General features: G+C 30.0%; 1 protein-coding gene across 1 annotated transcript in view; it reads left to right on the top strand.

Annotated features, from left to right (window-relative positions):
* Positions 1–4,713: 4,713 nt before the first annotated feature.
* Positions 4,714–23,366, top strand: part of Gbs-76A (Glycogen binding subunit 76A) — a 45,483-nt gene continuing 26,830 nt past the window's right edge. Inside the window, exons 1-2 of the mRNA XM_088181585.1 lie at positions 4,714–4,767; positions 17,888–17,975. The gene's annotated coding sequence lies outside the window, so the exon portion shown is untranslated. The remainder of the gene's footprint in view (positions 4,768–17,887; positions 17,976–23,366) is intronic.

Here is a 23,366-nt window from a genome sequence, read left to right as displayed (position 1 = left end):
AGTGTATAGCTTCACCTCTGTATCTATATCTTTGTGAATATTAAATTTGTGATCGATTGAATCGTGAGTGATCGTCTGATAATCACAAAAGTATTTTTTCTACGGGTGTAACAATTGGCTGGATGCTTGTGATTCGTCAACAAGTTTTGCAACCCTTGATACTTAAGACTAGTCTCCATTGAGGAGAGGTCAGACATGGTCCGAGAGGAAACACCATCAAACACGGTCACATACGGCCGAAGAACAGAGACAACTCGAGGCCAGAGAGGGACTTCACCATACAAGCACCGCAGCAGAGAGGAACAAATCTCCACTACACTGTTGCTGCCACAATTACAAGAGCTCTGAGAACCATCTACTCGACATCATCCCTCCGCCAGTTTCTTCACAACTGTTCAGAGAATAACGATCTAATAAATTATTACCAGCTTCCAACGGCGTCTTTTTGGCTGCGAAGTAACACCCCTTAGGGTTAGAAAACCTTAAAATACAAAATGTACTTTTTTTATAATTCAAGTAAACGATCTCAAATGATAAATTGAAATTGTACTTATTTTAATTATTTTTGGCAAAAAAATCGATGATATCGAAAAAATAATATCTTGATTGAAAAATACTATTTTATATAAATTGAGATATCTTATTAATAATTATAACAAACATACACTTTATACACTTAATTTATATACATTTACAATATAAACCTGCTTAAAATATTTTTAACAGTGTATTTTTATTCTTGCATACTTTATTTTATTAGATATTATATGAGAGAAATATCAGATCTGGTATTGGCACGGGTGTGTTGTTTTCAATAAGACATTGACCTATCATTTATATTTACCATTGATTTTATCTTACTTAGTGTACATATATGATCATAGTATAATTATGTTCGTATGTTTACCTACTAGAATCTCAGCATAATTAGTAGTAGTTCTTAATAATCGCCAGAAAAGAAATATTAAAAATATAGAAAAAATAATAAAATTCATCCTCGGATACATTTCTAAACACATTCTTCTTACATACTAGCTCAACAATAGCAGCCTCGGGTTGTATTCTGGAATGTCAGAAGAAGGTAACATTACCTGTGGCTAATGAATAGTTGACCATCGATTCTTAAACTGTTACAACTCACTTGTATAGCTACTTCAATATATGTACAGCACATATTTTTGTCATCTTGATAATCAACCTGCTACAATAACATTTTTATTTTTAATCTGTGATATTTTAGCAAACAGGATCATAAATATTCATTAAGCTGACCAGGTTTTTTCATAATTATACAAAACGGGGTAATATCGGGTTGTGTTGTGGAAAAAAACAGTCGGGGAACCGGTCTAAAAATCGTTTCCTTTTATAATCCATCCGTACCGCGAGAAACGTTTCTAAAATCAAGGGACTTTCGTTTAGTTACAAGCAGATATATTTTGATTATACAATATGATTACTTACATAGTACACGCTTGGAAGCACGTAGATTTGCGCAAAAACATGTTTGCTAACTCTACTTAATTGTAAAATTGATTTCTTCCGTTTTGTGTACTAATCTAATGTATGAAATATTAGTTTAATTTCAGTTTTATGTAACGATTTATTGTTTATATCGCTTATAAGAATTATGAGATTCTAGCATTAATAGTCAAACAGTTTAAGTACCTACTTCAAAATGTTTATGGAATGTTGAGGGTCGATCTTTAGTTAATAGTTCATTGGATCACATCGACCGAAAGAAGTATATATTTTTTATTTCTCTCGTGCCTTAAAGCAACCCAATCATGAAATTCTATTGTTATTTAAGAAACACCATTAGGAATATAAGACTATGAATTTCAATGTAAACTTTTATATAATAGTGATCAATCGCTAAAATAATTTCAAAAATAATAATTATATAACATACATATGTAAAAAATGTTAATTTTAGATTCTTACAAAATATTGCACTTTTGCTATATTTTATAATATTTTATTATATTTTTTTAAAGTATATATAATGTTTATTCCAATAAATATAAGAACTGGTCCCCCAAGAATTTTCTGTCTCCAATTCCGCCCTTATGAGATTTTGTTTCTAGGACTAACATATTACGTTCTTCCCAAATCTGAAAATTTATTACTTGACCTTCCCTTTCCTCCGTAATATTATATATGGCGTATATTCTGAAGCTGCGCAGTAATGTTTTCGACTATAAGTGTATTACAGAAAATGTTATACAAATATTTTATTAAAATAAAATATACAAGCATGAGATTTGATCGTATGAAGTATTTATATTATTTAAGCCATCCCTTGAATTTAAATCCGAGGTTGTTCACTAAATATTATATACACACGTACGTCATTTATTATTACATTAAAAAAATACAATCATTTTCAGTTTTAAATTAGAAATAAAAATGGACGAACTTGTTTCGAAATCCAAAACTGGAATTTTTCAAGAATAGTTTAATTGTCGACAGCATTATTCAGTAATTTGAAGAAATGCTTTTGCGAGAACTCAGCGAATCGTATACCAACGTTCCAAAAATCTTATAAAAGTAAGGCGGTGAGATACAAGAACGGATAATACCCAAATATCACAAGAATATTTTGTGAACTTTTTCGATTAAGAAGAAGAATTTGGTTATTCGAGAATTTCGAATGATAAATCTTAATTTGAGAATGCTGCGAACTAAAGTGTCATAGACACAAATCGTCAAAATGAAATGAGTTTTTAATAACAAACCCGAGCATCTTGAAATATTTATCACAGAAGTCGTTTAAGTGTAGAGAGAACTACCACTTGTTCTCAAAAGTGTTTCCGAGATATTTAGTGGAAGTTTCTCTAGCCAAAATGTTCCCACCGAGATCGTAAGAAACATTTCTGTTGAATGGGATCGATAAAATGACACAAAATGGTACTTTTAATACTAAAGGCAGACGGTTAACAGAAGCCCATCTCCATAGACAATCTAAATCACTGCAACAGATTGAATGCATTCACGCAATTTTAAATCATCTGTTTACAGAAAAAATTGTAACTGCCACATTTATGTCTTTTTATGTGTGATTTGGAAAAATATTGTTACTTTTGATACTCCACTCCAAGCAAGCATGTATTAACATAAGTCTAATTAATAGTTTATTTATTTATTTGAATATGAATATGAATTACAATCTGCCTAAATTTTAATTTAAGATTGTAAAAAATAATACAAATTTTAAAGGTTAGAATTTAATTTAACGCTGAATTATTGCATACTATTTTTATAATATTTTTTAGCATTTTAATAAACATATTTTTAAATCGTTGGTATTGTAAAATATTTATATGGATTTGTTTTTGATGACTTGTGATTCAGAAAATATTGCTACTATTGTTACTCCACCCCAAGCAAGCATGTGTTTAAATAAGACTAATTAATAGTTTATCTATTTATTTTAATATAAATTACCTTCTCACTAAAATTTAATTTAAGATTAGTATTGAATTTAACACTGAATATATTTTTTAAGAATTTAAAATATTAAATCTATGCATTTATATATTATATTACATGGTGTAAGAGCATTAAGAAAAACATTTGCAATTCTTTATTATTAGCATAATATTACATGACATAACCAATTTGCATTTTATTTCAAAATGAAGCATATCTGAAGCTATTAAACAAGCACGATATAAATATAAAGCGTTTATTCTCAATATTTTTACAAATATTCACACGTATTTGATTAAGTTTTTGATGTTAAACAGGTACTTATTTTAATAATAAATATTTTTTTGTAGATTTAGTGGTCACTGAATATATCGTTTTTAACACTTTTCTACGTTTTTTATTTGTTATATTTTTACGCTTTATTAAAATTCATACAATGAGCTATTTTAATACTTCATTGTATATCATTACGAAATAAGAAGCACAATAAAATTTAGATATAAAACTGTGCGATTTTTTATGTGTATCACAATTTTTAGCGGAGAAGATAATTTAGATATTTTTAATTTATTTTTAAATATATTTATACAAATCTTTATAAATATTTTTATAGTTGGACGGAGGTGACAAAATATATAATTTGTTTTAGATAAATTCTAGTTCAAAAATATATTGTTACTAATGTTACTCCACACCGAGCAAGCATATGTTTAAATAATTATAATTAATCATTAATTTATTGGAATTTGTTTTGCACGTGGGTCGCAATGTTTTTATTAATTTATGCTTGTAATACCGGTAATTTATATTCTATACTACTATTCTGTTTACGTATACGTTTCGTAAATAATATTTATATTTAAATCTTATTGGAAAAGTATTAGTATTTAATTTGCCGCTAAGCTTTGATAGTAGAAAATAAATAAAAGTTGTGCACATGCATTTGTATTTAAAATGGGCGTTGCGGTGTCTAGCGTCACGTAGCTACGTGACCGCTGCGAAAACAGCTGTTTTTACCCTCATCTTGCCTACACGCACTACCCCTAAGTGTATTAGCTCAATACTACATCAAAATAAAACTAAGAATAATTGTTCTTAAACGTTCTATTGTATTCTCAAAATAATACGATGACAATGCACCCCAAGCGCACGAGAATATCCCCTAACCATAGGGTGAACTTCTCTAGCGAACAGCTGACTCCCATTCGCCAACGAGAGAGACAGAGAAGGATTGTGACTAGCCGTGTGGGTAGAAGCGCGACCTTCCTCGTCCTTGTCGACTGCGAGTCGGTGCTGCACAGTGCCGCTGTATAGACGTCTGCGGTTGAGCGTCGCTCGGTAAGTAGATCGCGATACTTTTGTTATTACGAACCGGTGAACTGACTTAATCACCCTAATAAAACACAAAGTGAACACAACGCACTTATCCCTTAACCAAACCAAAATATAATTCAAATAAACAACTAAAATGTATCTTCTCGTTGCGATGTTTTGCTGTCACTCCAAACCTGCAAATGAACCCAAACACCCCCAAGGAACATTTAGTGAACACATTCCAATTCAGAAAAATAACAAAAGTGAATTCTAGTAAAACTTGACTGCTACATGTAAAAATGTGTTTTTGTTTGTACATATTTTATTTATATTAAACACGTGCTTTTGTTTTTTTTAAATTTAATTGGAGAGAATGATACACAAACGCATCGATCGCGATCGTTTTCTTCAACTCTAAAAAAACACACACTGAATTGAATCCATACTAAAGTCACGAAGGTGACCCCAGTGTATTTCGGAACAAAAATTCAGTCGCACTGTTTAGAAAAAAATATATGGATATACTCAAACATTTTTTAAAAATAATAGTAAATAAAATAATGCGTTGTGATACTACACGTGTACTATATAAATACTACAATGTTTACAATGCTTAAAGCTCAAAGTTATAAGTAAATAACGTAAAGGTTCATTCATATATTATTTTAGATTACTTTTTATTTGATAGACAGTAACGTATTAAGGAATGGATAACATCGCAGAAGTATCCCTTTGGTCTTTATTTTAATTCATATATGCTCTGTTGAAAATCTGAAGTTGAGAAAAGTCACCCTTAAATGACCTTAAAGTCGTTCATCCCTCACACCACAGTGTCTCATTGTTATGAAACACACATTATTACGTTATCTACTTTATCGATTCATAAATAGTTCAGTGTGTTTGTGTTCAATATAAAAAATGTTTGCTCAAATAGTGTCTGTGCATTTGTGCAATTTACTTTAGCTACGTGTTTTCGTTGCAATATGTTTAATGTTTTATAATTATTTGCAAGGATCAAGAGTTTTATATTGCTTGCACTTGCAAGTTTGAAGGATATAAAGCAGAACTGTTTTCCCACCGTGACGGTCACGGTACGAGTGATGATACCACTGTCATCTCGCAATAGTGTCAAGATGGCATTACGTGATTTTAATATTAAGATGCATAAAAATGTATTGTTTACTATTAATGCTACCCTGTGTCTTAATAATAAACCAAAATAAATAACAACCATAAAATAATCTTATTTTAAAACACTATTTGTTAGACAGAAATATTGAATCTAAATGTCACATGTATGTTCTAATCATTGGATTCGTCAAAGTTTTTCTACTGATTAGATATTATATATTTATAACATAACATTATACAAATATATCTTTCGTCGCTTATTTCAATATTTCAAAACTTTCTTTTTCATCATCGTAAGCAGCCGTGTCATGTCTAAAATTTCTTTGTGAATCACTTTCTTTGTTTGCTTTATTGTTTTTATTTTTAACTACTAACTTCATTTCAAGGTTTAACGTATATTTTAAATCAGATTCTCGTAAACAAACTGATAATTTTATCAACTTAAATTTAATAATTATTAACATTGGAAATCAATCGTAATAAACATTATCATTGAGATATACATATGTATGTTTCAATGAAATTTTACAAATTCTAATTTATAAAAAGATGCATCATAAAATCAGCCAAATTTGTTTGAGATATAATCCAATTTATATGTACAGATGTTTTTAAAGATATTTTCGTATTTTCATACGCGCTCTTAAAATAAACAATCACTTTTCTCATTATGTACTTATTCCAGTTTGATATTATTAATAAATATATTTTATAAACAATAATAATTACTGTCTAATTACTGTGTATTCTTTCTAGTTCTACTGATATATAAATTTATTAAATCATTAAATAGCCATCTGGAAAAATCTAGAATGTTCTTCATATTTCATATTTGCAATTAGAATACACATCATTTTAGTTCCTATTTAATATATACATACATACACTAATTTGTATATTCATCTGGAAGCTACTTATCGTCAATTAAATACCTAAAAAAAAATATGCAAAAATTATATATTTCGAAATTAAAAATAAAAAGTTCGTGCATAATTTAATGTTTATGTAAACAATTTACTGTATATACAACAATCTAATATTTGGCAGAAATATCAATTCTGTAGTGCGATTTCATTCGCCATCAAAGTTGAACATAAAATCTTTATACATTGACGCATTCGCTGCGTATAAAAATAATTTATTACATACATTAAAAGCTAAATTTCTTTCCGGTTGCATATTCATTGAGTGAAATTTATTTAGAGAAATTAGATCATCCAAAAAAATGTAATTTTAATTTATTTAATAATCCCGTAATTTGATAATATTAAAAACGCTCAAAAAAAAACTCATTCCAAGGCCTTTTATTTTACGTTTCATATATTCAGCAAAAAATATATACTCTTATGATGACTTTTATCCATTTATCCCACGTTATACGAATTTTATGGTTTTAAAATGATTTTATTTAATCAAAGGATATCTTATTTTTTCTTTATAGTATAGCACTGCCTAAAGCTATATCATTGTGCTCATTAATCTATTCAGCCTGTATCTAATTGGTACTTATACATAATAATATTAATTAACCTCATAGTAATACTGATCTGCAAATGTGTCAGATCTAGACTTATGTCGCAATTTGTATCCAAGATTGACACACATTCACGTCAGTGCAGTAATAGACGGTAATTTGACGACTAATCATACATAAACCTCCCAAAAGCATTGTTAAAACGAGAGTTATAAATAGAATAATCATTTTTTTATTACATGAACATTCATCATGTTATAGTAACAAAAAAATAAAATGTAATTTGTAAGTTATATTCACAATATTTGCATTATAAAACAGTCCGGTAACCCTAGTCATACATTTATTAAACTGTGATACATTGAACATATCGCAAACTCAAGGATATTAGGGTCAGTTTTAGGTAGGGAAGGAAGTAGCGAATAAGTTCTGCTCATCTACAATTGAACATGTTTTAAATCACTCTTATTCTATAAATAATTTAGGTACATTTAAATATGTTGAGATTCGTTTAATGATGAAATAACATTGTTTTGTTGCATTTTTTCTGCTATATTGTTTTATTAATTTCAATGCTTATATGCGCAATTGTACTATTACGCAACTTTAAAGTAATACTTTATTGTAATATCCCTATATATAAGTAATGAATCATTAAATTATTATATATTCATGTAGATGCTGGAACAAGTAAATTTATACAATGCATGTGAGAATCTTAATTGTTTTGTTATAATGATTTAAAGTTCACATGAAAAAACCGTGTACAATAACCTTACATATCTTATGATAAAAGCGTATTTTTATTTACTTTAAAAGGCTATTTTTATGACAGCGAGTGACAAAATATTTTTTCAATACAATAATAAAGAGCTGCAAGTTTATTATATCAATATAAAAAATCTAACAATACTATTTTTACTCCTATCAAAATTATAATACATTAAAGAATATTTGTCCAATTCATAATAAATTAACTTTCAACATTAATAATTAAATTTTTAATAGACGATCATTATATAGATAATCTGCGTGTCTTTCACAAGAACACCTCGCAAGTAGTGAACAGTAGCGACATGACATTTGCACATGTCATTCTGGCAAAAATTAAATACATGTCAATGAAACCGCTGATGAAACTTAACAGTGACGTGCTAATGAGATAAATTTGTAATAACATGAAAAACGAAATTAGTATGAACGTATTTAGCTATTTATAGATGTCACTGTATACGTCATAGTTTATTTTATTTAAATTATTTATTACAGTGATATTAGAAAAATCTAGGGAAACCTAATCTGTGATGATGAATTGGATTTTAATTAAATAATAATTATTAATTTTTATCTCCCAGACATGATCGAATCCATGTCTTCGAAGTGTAAAGTACTTGTTTTTCGTGTTTGTTGGTTATTTAAAGTAAATAAGTGTATTATTGAAGATTATTGAAGTTTTCACGAGATTTTGAAAATAATATACAAATTGCTCTTAATTGTTTCGCGACTAAGGAAAAGCAAACAATATTTAAAACCCACATCTCTAGTCACCATTTAACGTAATGCACGTAGTGATTATAGTATCACACTTGTTTTTATTTTCTGCACCCAACGCGCGCAGTTTCCTGTAACGCGTCTTTAGGCAACAGCTGCATAAAAAGCAGTTCTAGACACATTATTCAAGTACTTTATTATGAAGTACAACAATATATTTTAAACATTTCTCAAAAACACATAATGTGGATTTTATTCATACTTATTAAAGTATAAATATATTATTATCGGTAAAAAAATGTAACCATGGCAGGAGTATCACTGCCGAAATATTGAACAATGAGTTCTCATTGCCATAAATTCCGAGATTTAAATTATATATATATATTCAGAAATATCAGCAATTGCTGAAATTTCGTATACCCCTCATTATAGAGATCACAGAGTGCCGTCGTGACCGATTTCCTCAAATCGACTCGGTCGTGTTTAAGTGACAATAAATCACAATTGGCCTAGAACGGTGTCACGCAGCCACCGCATGCGTGCTCCCCCACAGTTTGAGAACATTTGATATGTAAATCCAGCCACACGCGTATAGGTCGACCTGCTCAACTGTAAATAGAAGCGGCGCAGCAGGTTGCTGACCGCTCTTGCTCTTGCTGCTTGTTGCTTGCTGCAGTCTCTGGATGAACTTCGCATGCAGTCGATGAGGAACTAGTTGTTAAATATTTACTGTCAAAAGGTAGTGGCGTGATGGTGGCGAGACTTGGTGGCGTCCAAATTAGTAAATATATATTCAAGTATTTTTTTCGTTGGATTCTTAAAAAGGACAAGCAATGTCAAAGACGTTGCGATGATAAGCACGGGCTGGTTTTTAAACACACACGACTGGAAGTGTCAATATGGGGAAATTATGCGTGTTGATTGAAAACGAACGGTTTAGAGATATTTGTGGCATTTTAAAACTAAATACTACATAATAGTAAACTTACACTTTTACGGAATGTTTTTATTAATTCCATGTATTATTGTATTTGTAATTTATTTTCTATATTTTTCTATATTAATTTATTATCAACTAAATCTCAGAATAAATGATGTAGCTCTATAGATAAGATGTTGAAATATCAATGGCGCCTATATATGTATTGTCTTTCTATACTATATATATATATAATAAAAATATATAACATTTAACGAAAAATAATATGTTAATAATAAATATTATGAATGATTAGTATTGCTAAAATATTATTCAAACGATACTTGAGAACAACTAGATATATGTATATTTCATTAGATTCTGAGCAAATGATTTTAATTCTAAAATTGTTAGTCATTCTTCTTCTTCATCTTGATCTTCTTTGAAACATTATACTCTTTCAGACTATTCTCCTTGGTTCAAATAGAAAATAGTTATTGATGTCATTGTTAAAATGCTTATTGCTTCTTTACCTAGCTTTAATACGTAGTAAATACCTTTCCACCACGTTAATACATGTTATTTTTGGGCTGTATCCAGAACACTATACACCCATACCTCGCTTTACGGCCTAGATACGTTCCACGAAACTTGGCCGCAAAGCGAAAAGCCGTATAACGAATCAATTATTCTAATACAAATTCATACAAATGGGATCGGTTCCAAATTTGTTAAATATGTAACATGGTTTATCATTTAAAATGCATTTTATCTTTTTATTTCATTTAAATCAAAAATACATACATAAAAAGTACATACATTTGTACATAAAATAATAACAGACTCCAAAACCAACAATAATCCATAAACAAAAATGAAACAACTTCATGTTACATAAAATATGTGTGTGAATACATACATATTTTTTTTTAAATGGCTTTAATCTGAAGACGATGAAGAAATGGTAACCTGCAGATCACTGTCGCTCTCATTTTTCGCTGGTAAGGATGGGCCTGGCTTAAAAAAATTGTCCAACGTTGTTTGTCTTGCCTTTTTGTCTCTTTCGTTCTTCAGTGATTAATAACAGCTAATGGCTGAGTTAATTCCTCGAGAAACTTTAGCGCAACGTTCGACGTCAGGATCGTTTTCAAGGAAGATGTTTATTCCTTGTTTGAAATAGGAAAAAGCTTTTGACAATTGTTTTGATGTTAGCTGTTTGGATACAACAGGCTCTGTCTCTTCATCAAATGCCGGTTCTGCTTGCAACTGAATGAGTTCCTTATATGAAAGGGGTTTCCTATCAGCTTCAAGTAGACCAAGCACATCACGTTCGTTCAAACCTTTAAAGTCGAGATCATGTGCTAGATCCAAAATGCTTTGCCTAATTTCAGGAAGGCAATTAACTTCTGCATCAGTACTTTTTACACATTCTGGCCATATTTTTTTCCAAACATGTTTTATTGATGTTAATTTTAATTCCTTCCATGATTCACTGATGCTGTCAACAGCATCCTTGATGTTATAGTTTTTCCAAAATGTTTTAATTTAAGATTTACCATCGATTTCCCTTATAAGTTGTCGGAAAGTTCGGCGTAGGTAATATGCCTTAAAAGTGGCTATTGCACCCTGATCCATTGGTTGGATCAGAGCTGTTGTATTTTTCAAAAGATACTTAATCATGACATCTTCAGATAGTTCGGATAAATTAGTAGGATGCCCTGGTGCATTATCCAAAATTAGCAAAGCCTTGTTGCTTAAGTTATTGTCTCGCAAATATTTTTTCACTTCTGTGCAAAAGTGATTTTTGAACCAATCCTCTAAAGTAGCTTTAGTCATCCAAGCTTTCTTGTTGGATTACCATATGACGGGTAAATGATTTTTATTTAGTCCTTTAAGAGGCATAGGATTTTCGGACAAATATATTAAAAGTGGTTTTAACTTAAAATCACCCGCGGCATTTGCACCAAGTAGCAAAGTTAATTGTTCTTTAGACACCTTATAACCAGGCGCAGATTTTTCGGTTTTTGAAATGTACGTGCAATCAGGCATTTACTTCCAATAAAGCCCTGTTTCGTCTACGTTAAACACTTGTTCAGGTTTATGATCACCTCTTTCAATAATTCCCTTTAAAATGTTGGGATATTCCTTAGATGCGGCCTCATCGGCGCTAGCTGCTTTACCTTTCATTTTCAAATTATGCGAATTAAATCTATTTTTAAATTTCTTAAGAAATCGACATCGAAAAAAAGTTTTTTTGCCGTTATAGCAAAACATTTTAGGCCGTAAATCGAAAACGTGCCTTAATTGAAGAGAGCCGTTATAGCGAAAGGCCGTATAAAGAGCGGCCGTATAGCGAGGTATGGGTGTACTTGGTAAATATTAAAATAAATTTATTGCTCATTTATACTCGGAAAATCGCCATTATATTTTTGATCAAGAGTATTTTTGGCCAAATGAATGTTTTTTCAGTACATCCATTCATTATATTTATTGAGCATACTACTAAATAAGTGTTTTTAAGCAAAATTATCAAAAAATAGCATTTGGAAATATTCTGCTGCAATTAAACAATCATCAGGATTGATCCCCGCAAAATATATTTTCTTAATTTTTGTTGTTGTAAATCTTTCGTTGAACAGTCATTAAATGAGGTAAATATAATTAGCAACTAAGTATTGATACATTAGTTTGAAATCAGTGGCATCTATTTTATATATAATATTAAGAGAAAATACATGTGTCTATCTATCTGAACTCATTCCAAACGGTAAACATTAGCGACGAGACATTTGCACATGTTATTTTTGCTGCCATTTATATTTCAACTGACCTATTTTCAACTCCTAACTTTTATTTATTAAAGACAATTACACTTTACTGCAATATGTGCCAATGAAACCGCTGAAAAAGTTGAACAGCGACGTGCTAACGACCGATTACGTGCTACTAAAATACGCACAATGAAATAAATTTGTTATAACAGGAGGAATAAAATTAATTAAAGTAATTGTATCAATATATACTTATTTTATTTTATTTATTTTTTAATAAAACTTCCGTTGTAACCTGACAGGCGTAAGCCCAATGCGTTACAACGGGCAAATCTGTACTAACTGATTAAGTCAATCGGACATAATTATTATCCACCAGACTGAAAGTCTGGGAATTGGTGACATATTTATTTTTAATTATAAATTATTAGGTGCTAAACAATTTATAATCAATAGATGTCTCTGAAGCTGGGGCCGGTTTTTTTAATAATAGCGCATTTTTATTTCGAACCAGCTGGTTCGAACCAGCAACCTCAGAGTTACTTGTCTGAGACGTTACGGACTACGCTATTCCGTCATTAATGTATGATACTGTGTACGAACTAGTTTAATTTTATTTCAATTATTTTTAATTCAAAATTAAGAACATTTAAGGATACGTAATCTGTGATGATAGATTGAAATTATAATTGTATAATAATCTTCATACGATAAAAATTAGAAAAACAGTATGGTCCATATAAAATTGAAATCGAGGTCTTTCGAGTCACTCGACTTTTATAGTAGTTGGTTATTTAATGGTATGCTATAAAATATTCCTAATTGTTTTGTAACTAAGGAAAATCAAACGATAAGTTAAACTCATATCGCTAGTTACGATAAATCTTAATGCACGTAGTGATTGTAGTATCTCGCTTGTTTTTATTTTCGGTACCCAACGCGCGCAGTGTCCTAAAACATAGTATTTATGCAATAGCTTCATAAAAAGCAGTTCTATACACATTTTTACATTATTCAAGTACTTTTTATTAAATAAAAAGAGTTCATCAGTGATAATGCATGACTTATTGCTCCCTTTTTTAATGCTGAAAATATGCATTTGTTTTTGCTTAATTTTACAAGCTCAGATCACTAATTAAACTTTGCACTTGCTACAGCTTCTGAAACACAATATATGCGATTAAGGTCTATAAATTAAGTCTCTAGCATACACAACAGTATGACAAACCGAATAATAAAACCGATTCTATTCTTAAAGAATCAATGATTATTTTTATTATTATTTCTTCTTTTTTTCGAGTCTATGAGATCGCAATATGTAAATTTGATACACATATGCGAATTTAACTTATTGCGTAATTTTTATCATAAATGTTAAAAAAATATTATTGGAAGTTTGTAATATATATCTAAAGTAAATCTAAATTTCGTAATTCATTTATTTTTTTTAATTTATCGCAACGAATAAATAGAAAAACAATTGAACATATAAAAAAAAATTATACTAAAAATCGCTTATTTTTCATAGTTCATAAATTATATACATAAACCGTGAAATTCAGTTTTAAAAAATACAATATACTCTCTTTTCGTGATTATAGTGTGGGTAGTAAGGGGTGTGACTTCAAAGCAAATAGGATGCAGGTGGAAACTAGTGAGAATTTTATTATATTATATTACATATTGCGAGAGATTATGATGGACGTGCTCGTTATTCTCCGATCGGTGGTGGAGAAGCTAGCGGAGGGATGGTGTCAGTTGCAGATCCTCAGAGTTCTGATTGATAGTTTTGCAACAAAGACATATTTTGTCAATGCACGGGATAATCCTTGCGTGTTATTTATGTGACCCTTTTTTCTAGTCGTAATGATGGCTTTTGTATGGTCCCATAGTTTACGCTATATTGTCTTGTTTTTCTCAATTGTAGATGATCATTTTTGGTCACATTTAATAACATGAATTTCAAGAATAAGATCCCCCACACTCTTTATCAATTATTACAAATTATTAAATAATAGTTTCTCAAAACCAACGATTTTCCCTCGATAATAATAAAATTCGACTTTGTAACTATCTTATCTTTTAGGGGTTTTTTTGTATAATAGTTAAGAAATATGTCTTCATAAATAATTTGAATAAATTACATAAAGCTTAATTACTGAAATAGATATAATATTTTTATGCGTATCATAATAGCATAACAAGTGTATAACAATACACCATAACGAATGTATGTTATTACAACGCATTATGTATTGTCATATATGTTGTATTTACTATTTGATTTATTTCGTAATGCATTATTCACACTTACAAGGAATACTTCAATTCTTAAATAATTTATAAATTGATACACATCGCAGCGATAATGCGAAAACATCATCTGAATCAATATTGACGTAAATTTTATGAATTTTATCGGAACGGAATTAAAATTTCATTTTACATTCTATACAATTATGTGTCATTTTTAATAGAATAACAAATCGACAATTTGCGATTATTAACAATATTTACAAAAATACAAGTGGGGTCAATTTAACTCAAATCTCTCAATTGATCTCAAGCCACAATCTTTCAATAATGCACGCTATATACACCAATAACTCTACTGCAATTTATTGCAGCAATATGTACCGCCACCGCAACATTGCCAACTATATGATCGCATATTAAGAATTCTTTTTGCGTATCTTTTTTACCTTCTTGTCATTGAATGTCAAAAACATAACAGTTTGTTTCTATGAAACACAACACTTGCGTTAAAATAGTGCATCACCCGAACGACCTCTAACCAACCAGGAGCTAGCTATTCTTGCAAATTGATCGTGAATATTTAACGATCATAAAACTCTCTCAAGTTCATGAACATCCATAAATTCTACTTAGCACTGCGACGATTTGCGTAGAGTGCGTTGATCTTCGATCAAATTTGAGCATCATCCAAACATTAAGAAAAAGAGACAAATTTAATATAATAAATGTATTATTTTATAAAAGAAAACTAGGGATACTGTGTGTTCCAGTTAAAACTAGGATATACTAGTGTCGAGGTCGGTCATTCCTCTCGATAAACCAGGGCAACTTTACTATACTCACCGATTCTTATATGCATCTCTGTTACATCTACGATTCCTATTAAAATCATATTGATGAATATGCATGAGTAAATCTGTTCACTGACGATAGTGGGAGAATAATTATATCACGTGTTTTTGTGCATCACGAGTCGTTGCTGAGATAAATCTAATGTGCTCTAGAATAGTCTCAAACAATTATTTATATTTAATATTATATTATTTATAGGATATGTCAGAATGATTTAGACTTTCACTTAATTGTTTACAAACTTCAAAAATGGTGGCCTATCCAATTGCTAGGATCACAAAATGGAGATTATTGCTCTTTTATTCTCCTGAAGATCTATTCGCTCAACTCTAGTGCCAAGACCAGAGTTGAGATTCATTGCCAAGAATCTAATTATAATGGTCTTAAGACTTGTGACGTAGAAAAAAGACTACTTAGATGTTTCATTCGCTTAAAAATAGTGTTATGTTTACTGAATGCGACATGATTTTAAAAAGGGAAATCTAGGATCTCAGGTAATAAAAAATCATAAAAATGATAATTATTATTTTTAAATAATTAATAACTTCTGTACGTCAATGATTACCTGTGTCAAACCTGCGTTGCGTTTTATGTTACTATATAACCATAAACACTTGGTGGATGTATTAGGTTGTTCCATATTAAATGGTTGATTGTAAAACGAACCGTAGTAAATATCCATATTTTTTATTTATTTCATGTGGGGTGTTATGTTCTTAATTTTTTTCATTTGTAATCAAACTATTGTTATTACTTTTTTGGGCTCATATGCTATATAATAACACAAGATATATTTATACTTTTTTATATCATAAAATATGTACGTATCATGCGGTGCAGGCTACAAGAAACATCAGATTAGGATTTGTCAGAGAGCTGTAAGGCGTTGGTTCGATCAATTTCTTAGTAGCGACATTAACTTTTAAAATTAGCCCTCAGTTGACACGAATAAAAAATAAGAAACATTGTTAAAACCGTTTCACGGCATCTGAACGCCATAAAAATATTCATAAAATATAAAAACGGGTACCGCACGAACTAACTGATCTAATCTGCAACGTTACGAAATCTATTTTTCATAAGTCTATTTTTTGGTAGTTCTCAGAAACAATAAGGAAACATTATTGAAGATAATCTTTTCCTGTGATGAGAAATGGATTGCATACGATAACTTGAAGAGATCAGCTTAATGGTTATAGATATAAAATAAACCCTAAAACACGCTCCAAAAACACGAAAAACTTATCGTGACAGTTTGGTGGTATTCTGAGGAAATTCATTATCAATTGATTATTAATTCTATATATATTTATAGTTAAAATAAATAATTAAGCATACTTATATTGTATATTTATACATTTAAAATTATAGTTATTGTCATGAGATCTGTAGATTTAGAGATGTCACCTAAAAAAATAATTAGGTCAAACATACATAATTTGTGTATATGTGAAGGCTAAATTACTACACTAAGGAATTAAAATTAAACTACATTTATATCTTGGGTTTTAAATATTTTTTAATCAAAAAAATATTATTTTGCTTTATTATTCAATAGTATTACATTTTCGCTCATATTTATTTTATAGTTAATTTAAATATATTAAATTTTATAATATAATTAATCTTAATAGTTACATAAAATATCTCAATATAATTACTAATTACTTAATAAAACTAAATATGTATATGCTTATTGTAACCTATTTTAAAAGTCTTTGAAACAATTTGATCAAATCTTGACAAATTTATTCATTGTTTAAAAAAAGTAGTGTTATGAAAAAGAAGAAGAAACAAGTTTTTTTAAGTTGAAATTTTATTTTATTTTGTAAAATGATATTTACAAATACGTATGTGAAATTGTATAATAATGGCAATTATGTAACAATAATAACATACCTAAATAGCATATTTTTAAGTATATACAATATAACATAATAGATGGTCATTTTAGAAAAATTCTGTACATATGTACATACTACATACATACGTCTAGATTGTTCTATTTAGTTTTACTTTACGAAAAAATTATTTTATATTTCAAGTATTCCAAAATGTTCTTGGCTTTTGAAAATATGTGTAATTGAAAATTAATAAGACATAAAAAAATACTAAAATTCACGTCTCGCATTACTTAGTTTACCTTCCAGAAAAACAGTTTTACTTCACAATATTTACAGTTACATATTGATTAGATTACTAAAATATAATATTAAAAGTAATAATATTTCTCATTTTTTATTTCAGATCATACCACATAGCTTCTTTATAATGTGATTATTTAGAAGATGGTTCTCGGCAATTACGAAAGATTTTTTGCAGTAACTATTTGAAGGTAAGATTCTAAATGAAACAACTCTGTAATATAAGTTTTTTGTGACTTTGTTTATATATTTCAATTACTGTTTACATTTTTACACCTCGACTATCGAGAGTACCTGGATGACTCAATTTTGTTACCGTATTAATAATTCCACGTCTTTTTTGATTGAGATGTAAGCAATTTGCAGATTGATATGGCTTAATTCGATCGGATGTACCTAAACGGTTGTTGACATTTGAACTATGTATGGTGTGTTAGTCCAGTGCAACATCCATTAATTGACAAAAGCGATCTTCGAGTTTCGCGCCCACGTCAGAAATGGGCGCATAGACTTCTTGCACGTAGGCCGTCATTCAAACTACGTTTTTTACATCACAAATGACGCTGAAATTCCCCTATTTAGTTCAGCCATATAAAATTACTCTATTTTGTTTGAGCTCTCTTAGTTTAATTTATGGGTGCTTTGGTGATTAGTCATTCTTCATTGCGATTTCTATTTATATTTGGAGAAATGCTTTTGACACGGAAACAACAAAAGCAAAAAGATCATACACATAAATTATCTGCCGAGTTTCTTTGAATACAAAATACTTGTAAGTTAATTTTATGTAACAGTACTATAAAAAAACATGCATATTATTTCGTATAAAGTTTTATATAATAATGTCTTCATATATCACTTTAATTTGTCCTATATTGTGATCTTGAGATTATCGATCGTCTACATTCTAGTGGTTGTTTCACTTTTGCTTTTGAATCGCAGTCCAAAAAACAAGGTCATGAACCAACGCGTAGTGAAATAATGTTTATCAAATACTTTTCTAACAACCTGAGTCATTAATCTAGCTATGATATAATTTAGTAATATTATCATTAAACAACAACTGCGGTAATGAGAGGAAGAAGCAAATAAATATTTTATTTTAAGGTTAAAGCAGTGTTTACATATTCTGGGTAGGTTAAGATTTTTTACAACAATAACACTAAGATAAGATAACAATATGTTTGTATCTGTTGATGTGTTCTATTCCTGCAGATGATTAAAATTGTAATTTATAAAATACGCTATTAATAAAAATGGACCCCAGCTGCATGGTCACATCCATTAATTGGAAGCTTTCAGTTCACAATTAGTAAAATAAATGTCACCGATTCCCAGATTAAGTTTACCAATGCCATTATATTGGGTTGGCGCTTGTAATGTTTTAACGTTAAAGTTACAATATTGATAATTTTACTTTTTATAGTAGCTTTATTATCCGGCTTTTCCCAGGATAAATTCTAGATTTTATTGCTTTTGATGTGAATTTTTGACTTCTGAGAAGGGATAATTGTTTTTTGCCCTCTCCTATTGGTCGAAATTCGGTTTAGATATAATTCATTTGATTCTTACTTATTATAAGTCGTAATATTTCACTGCTGATTTTATTGCATTTGAGGTGGATTCTAAGCCCTAGGGTCCGCGTTGAATTTATCCATAAAAATGAATGAAATAATAAAAAAACGATCACTGACTGGATAACTTTTGTCCCCACCTGAAAAGTGCTGTCTAGTATAGCATATTTCATGTGAGATTTTTTTCGGTGTGAGCAATAACAGAAGGGTGGAGAGATTTTTTGAAACATATTTCCCTTCCCCGATTAACAGATTAAAAACGACTGTTTTGAGGGTATACCCGAATGCGTTATGCATGCGTTATCTTTTCTCAATGTAAGATTTTAATCCTTTTGATGTATAACATGTACCTCGTGACTTAGGCTGATAAAATATTTTTCACGTTGGTATACCATTTTAACGAGGAAACTTTTTTTTCTTAGACGGTTTAAACGGTTTAAATTGAATTAGTTTTTTATGATTCAATAGCACAAGTTAATCATTCCAATTGTAAACTCAATTGATAAACGAGTTCGGTTCAGTGATCATTGCTCACATAGCAACTGGTCATATGAAGATTGTTCACGTGGACTATTGCTCACACGAACATTGGTCACAAAGGAACTTACACGAAAATTGGTTACAAATCGATCTCTCACAAGCCGTTTGCGTCAAAAAATGTTTTCGTTGTTCTAAAGCTCGCTATTCAAATTAATATATTTTTTAATGCTTCTTCATAGATGACTCTATAAGCCCAACATTGCTTGTAATATTTTTTCTTAGCGTAAATAATAGTTTCTTGTGAGAGAAAAAAGTCTCGCGCGACACTAGCATCGTGTCTGCATCGAGCGACAAAAGTTTCGCGCGGCATTGAAATGGTTAATAATACCTTTATTTGTTCAGTGTTTTATTTTAAAAATACTTTATTTTTTAAAGTACATTTGTAATGTCATATTGTTTACTGTATTTAATTTATCTTTATGAATCATAGAGATAAATTTAATATAGTAAATAATAGATATATAAATTGTATTAGTAATTTTTTATCAATTTTAGTAATTTTATTTACATATTTGATTTGAATTAAAAAAAAACAGATCTGGAATCGTAAACTTGTAATCATAAAATTCGGCCCCGTGATTGGATTCCCTACTGGTGAGCAATCGATTTGGGACCAATTTTCGTGTGAGAAATTACCTTTTGACCGATGTTCGTGTGAGAGCAATCTTCTTGTGACCAGATGCCATGTGAGCAATAGTCCGTTCACCACAAGTTCATATGGGATTCGAACGTATATAGATTTTTTAGGTCCAAACTGATCTATAGTGCTCGTAAATTTGGGTCATAACTGTAACCAAGAATTGAAAATTATAATATGACCCTATTAATATATGTAAGTTAGGGGTTTAGAAGCCATTCTATTTTTGATATCAAAATCCTAGATAATAAATTAATTAAACTGGCTTGTAATGCAAAACCAGTTTTGCACCTCAAGCAAGGCCAAAAATAATTTTGTTTTGCTTGTCAGCACTACTTTATTGTACCAATTTTTATCAGAAACAAATATATATGTTAATAGATATGCTTTTTATATACATAACTTTAATTTCATTCAAAAATGGTAGATGTACACTTTGGAATTTGAACGACTTATACAGTAGCGGTCAATGAAAGGTATCCACCCCCTGAAAAGGAACAAAAGTTTATTCCTAACGGCTAATGTTTCTTGAAATGATTTTTTTCCATGAGCAGGATTCCATTCTTTCATTATTCCAAGAGTTTACGACCGTATTTTGAAGTGTTTACGTCGTTTTACGTGATTTTTTGTTCAACATGCCAAAAGTAACACAATTGACAACATCGAAGAAATTGGAAATTTTGATTGTGGCTAAAGAAAAATTCAGTTCTCGTTATATTGAAAGCAAAGCAGGGTGCAGTTAAACAACTGTGCTAAAAATATGAGGATTCCACATCCTCACAAAAGAAGAAAGGTTCAGGAAAACAAAGAATGATTAATTTATTAGAAGATCGGTTTATAAAACCGTTTTAAATGTGCAGTGGATGTAAGAACAGAATTCATTGAAGCTAGTGAAAATGAAATAAGCGTAGAAACTGTACGTCGTAGACTTTGAGAATCTTGTTTATACGTAAGGATGCTGGTGAAAAAACTGTTTTTATCGAAGTATATGCGTTTGAAACTATTAAATTGGGAGCAAATAAATTAAAAAGTGGACTTAATCGGACTGGAAGAGTATAATTTTCTCAGCAAATCTTTGGGTCAGATGGGATCCATTACGTTTGGCGAAGGTCAGATGAATGTTTGAGTGACAAGTGTATTTAGCCTACAGTTATCTTGGAGGTCAGATGATCTACGAATGGTTTTAATACCATGGGGTTGGACAACTAGTATTTATTGATGGGATAGTGAATGCTTAAAATTATAATTGAATTATTGCAAAGTTTATTTCCAAAATTTATTTATAGGTGTGAATATTTTAAAACCATTCTGCACCGTGTCACTGTGCTAAAATTGTAAATGTTCTTTTTTCATATAAGCATGCATCACAGTTACCATGAAAAAGAAAATAAAAATGCCCCATAAATTCAGGTGAAGGAATTTATCGCACAAAATGGAATTTGACTTAAGCCCTATCGAGAGCCTGTGGGCTATAATGGGAGCAAGAATCGAAAATAAAAAACCTTCGTCGAAATGGGAATTGATAAAACTTCAGAAAAAGCATAGTACAAAGAAATTTCAGAACAATACTTAAAAACATTGGTCGAATCCTTGCCTCCAAGAATTGATGCAGTATTACGAAGAGGACCAAATAAATATTAAATTAGCTTTATTTGTAGCTTGTATAATTTTTTCAGGATTTGTATTCACAAACTAGTTTAATTTAAAAAAATCATTGCAATACTAAATTTTCTCAAATATCACTGATTTTTAAAAACTTATATTTCAAAATGTGATGAAACTCTTGCGAGTTTAATTACTTAAAAATATCACAAAAATAAAATGTGGATTTTTCAAGGTGTACACCTTTCATTGACCGCTACTGTATATAGTATAGAGATGGAAAAAAAAGTTTAAAAACTAATATATCTAATAGTTACTCAAATTATGAAACACGTTAATGCCCTACTTTTGTGTACAATTTATAAATTCAGAGTTTTTGATATAAAATGTATATAAAACCATATCATCCCTTAGGACGTATTAAGGGCATACCTTATAGCGGGATTCCGAATTTCATGACCGTGACCTTGAGGATCGCACGTAGTCATGCGCTACACGTGTTTTAAAAAAAACGATACACGCGTGACGCATGCACAACACTTTTTTTGATGCTCAATAAAAACGCGGAAAAATAGCTGCTAATTATTTTGTTTATATCTGATGTTTCTGAAGATATAAAATCCCATCGAACATTCTCGATATTTTCTGGTCACGTAGAGCTTCGGGGAAAGTCGTGCTTTTCCGGAGCATTTCGCCGACCTTAAGGGCCTACGCACTTTTCCACGCAAGCGCACAAGAAATACCCTCTATTCGGTGAAAAATTCAGTGTTTCGGATTCACTCGGCAAGGGCTGTACGTTTGGCGCGACATGGACACTATCCAAATGAAACGAAAATCAAGTATGTCAGAACATTTTTTTTATACTAAGACTAACTCTTGGCAGTGTTTATAAACAAACTCATCAGTTGGTATGCTTATATTGGCTTAATTACACTCGGTATTATATGAATGAACATAACGCATTGTCGGGACATTGATGTCAATCAAGTTCTACTGACAGGCCAAAATATGTCTCAGTCATTATATATCGACTTCCATTCCGCAGTGTAAGGAAATCATGATCAAGGTCTAACATACACAAAAAACTAAAAACGTGTATTTAGAGTTAAAAATTAAAGTGCATACAATTTAAATTTAGCTGAGTTTAGAATCACATTATAACTAAAAACAAATTAATTTATATTAAGGGAGATGAACAATGAATTTTATTTATGGATGAATAACACATA

The sequence above is a fragment of the Plectrocnemia conspersa genome, unplaced genomic scaffold (assembly GCF_051122295.1).
Source record: "Plectrocnemia conspersa isolate PC_06_02 unplaced genomic scaffold, ASM5112229v1 ptg000002l, whole genome shotgun sequence".
Taxonomy (NCBI): Eukaryota; Metazoa; Arthropoda; class Insecta; order Trichoptera; family Polycentropodidae; genus Plectrocnemia; species Plectrocnemia conspersa.
The sequence above is the reverse complement of the archived record's forward strand: the minus strand, read 5'-3'. Positions and strand labels throughout refer to the sequence as shown.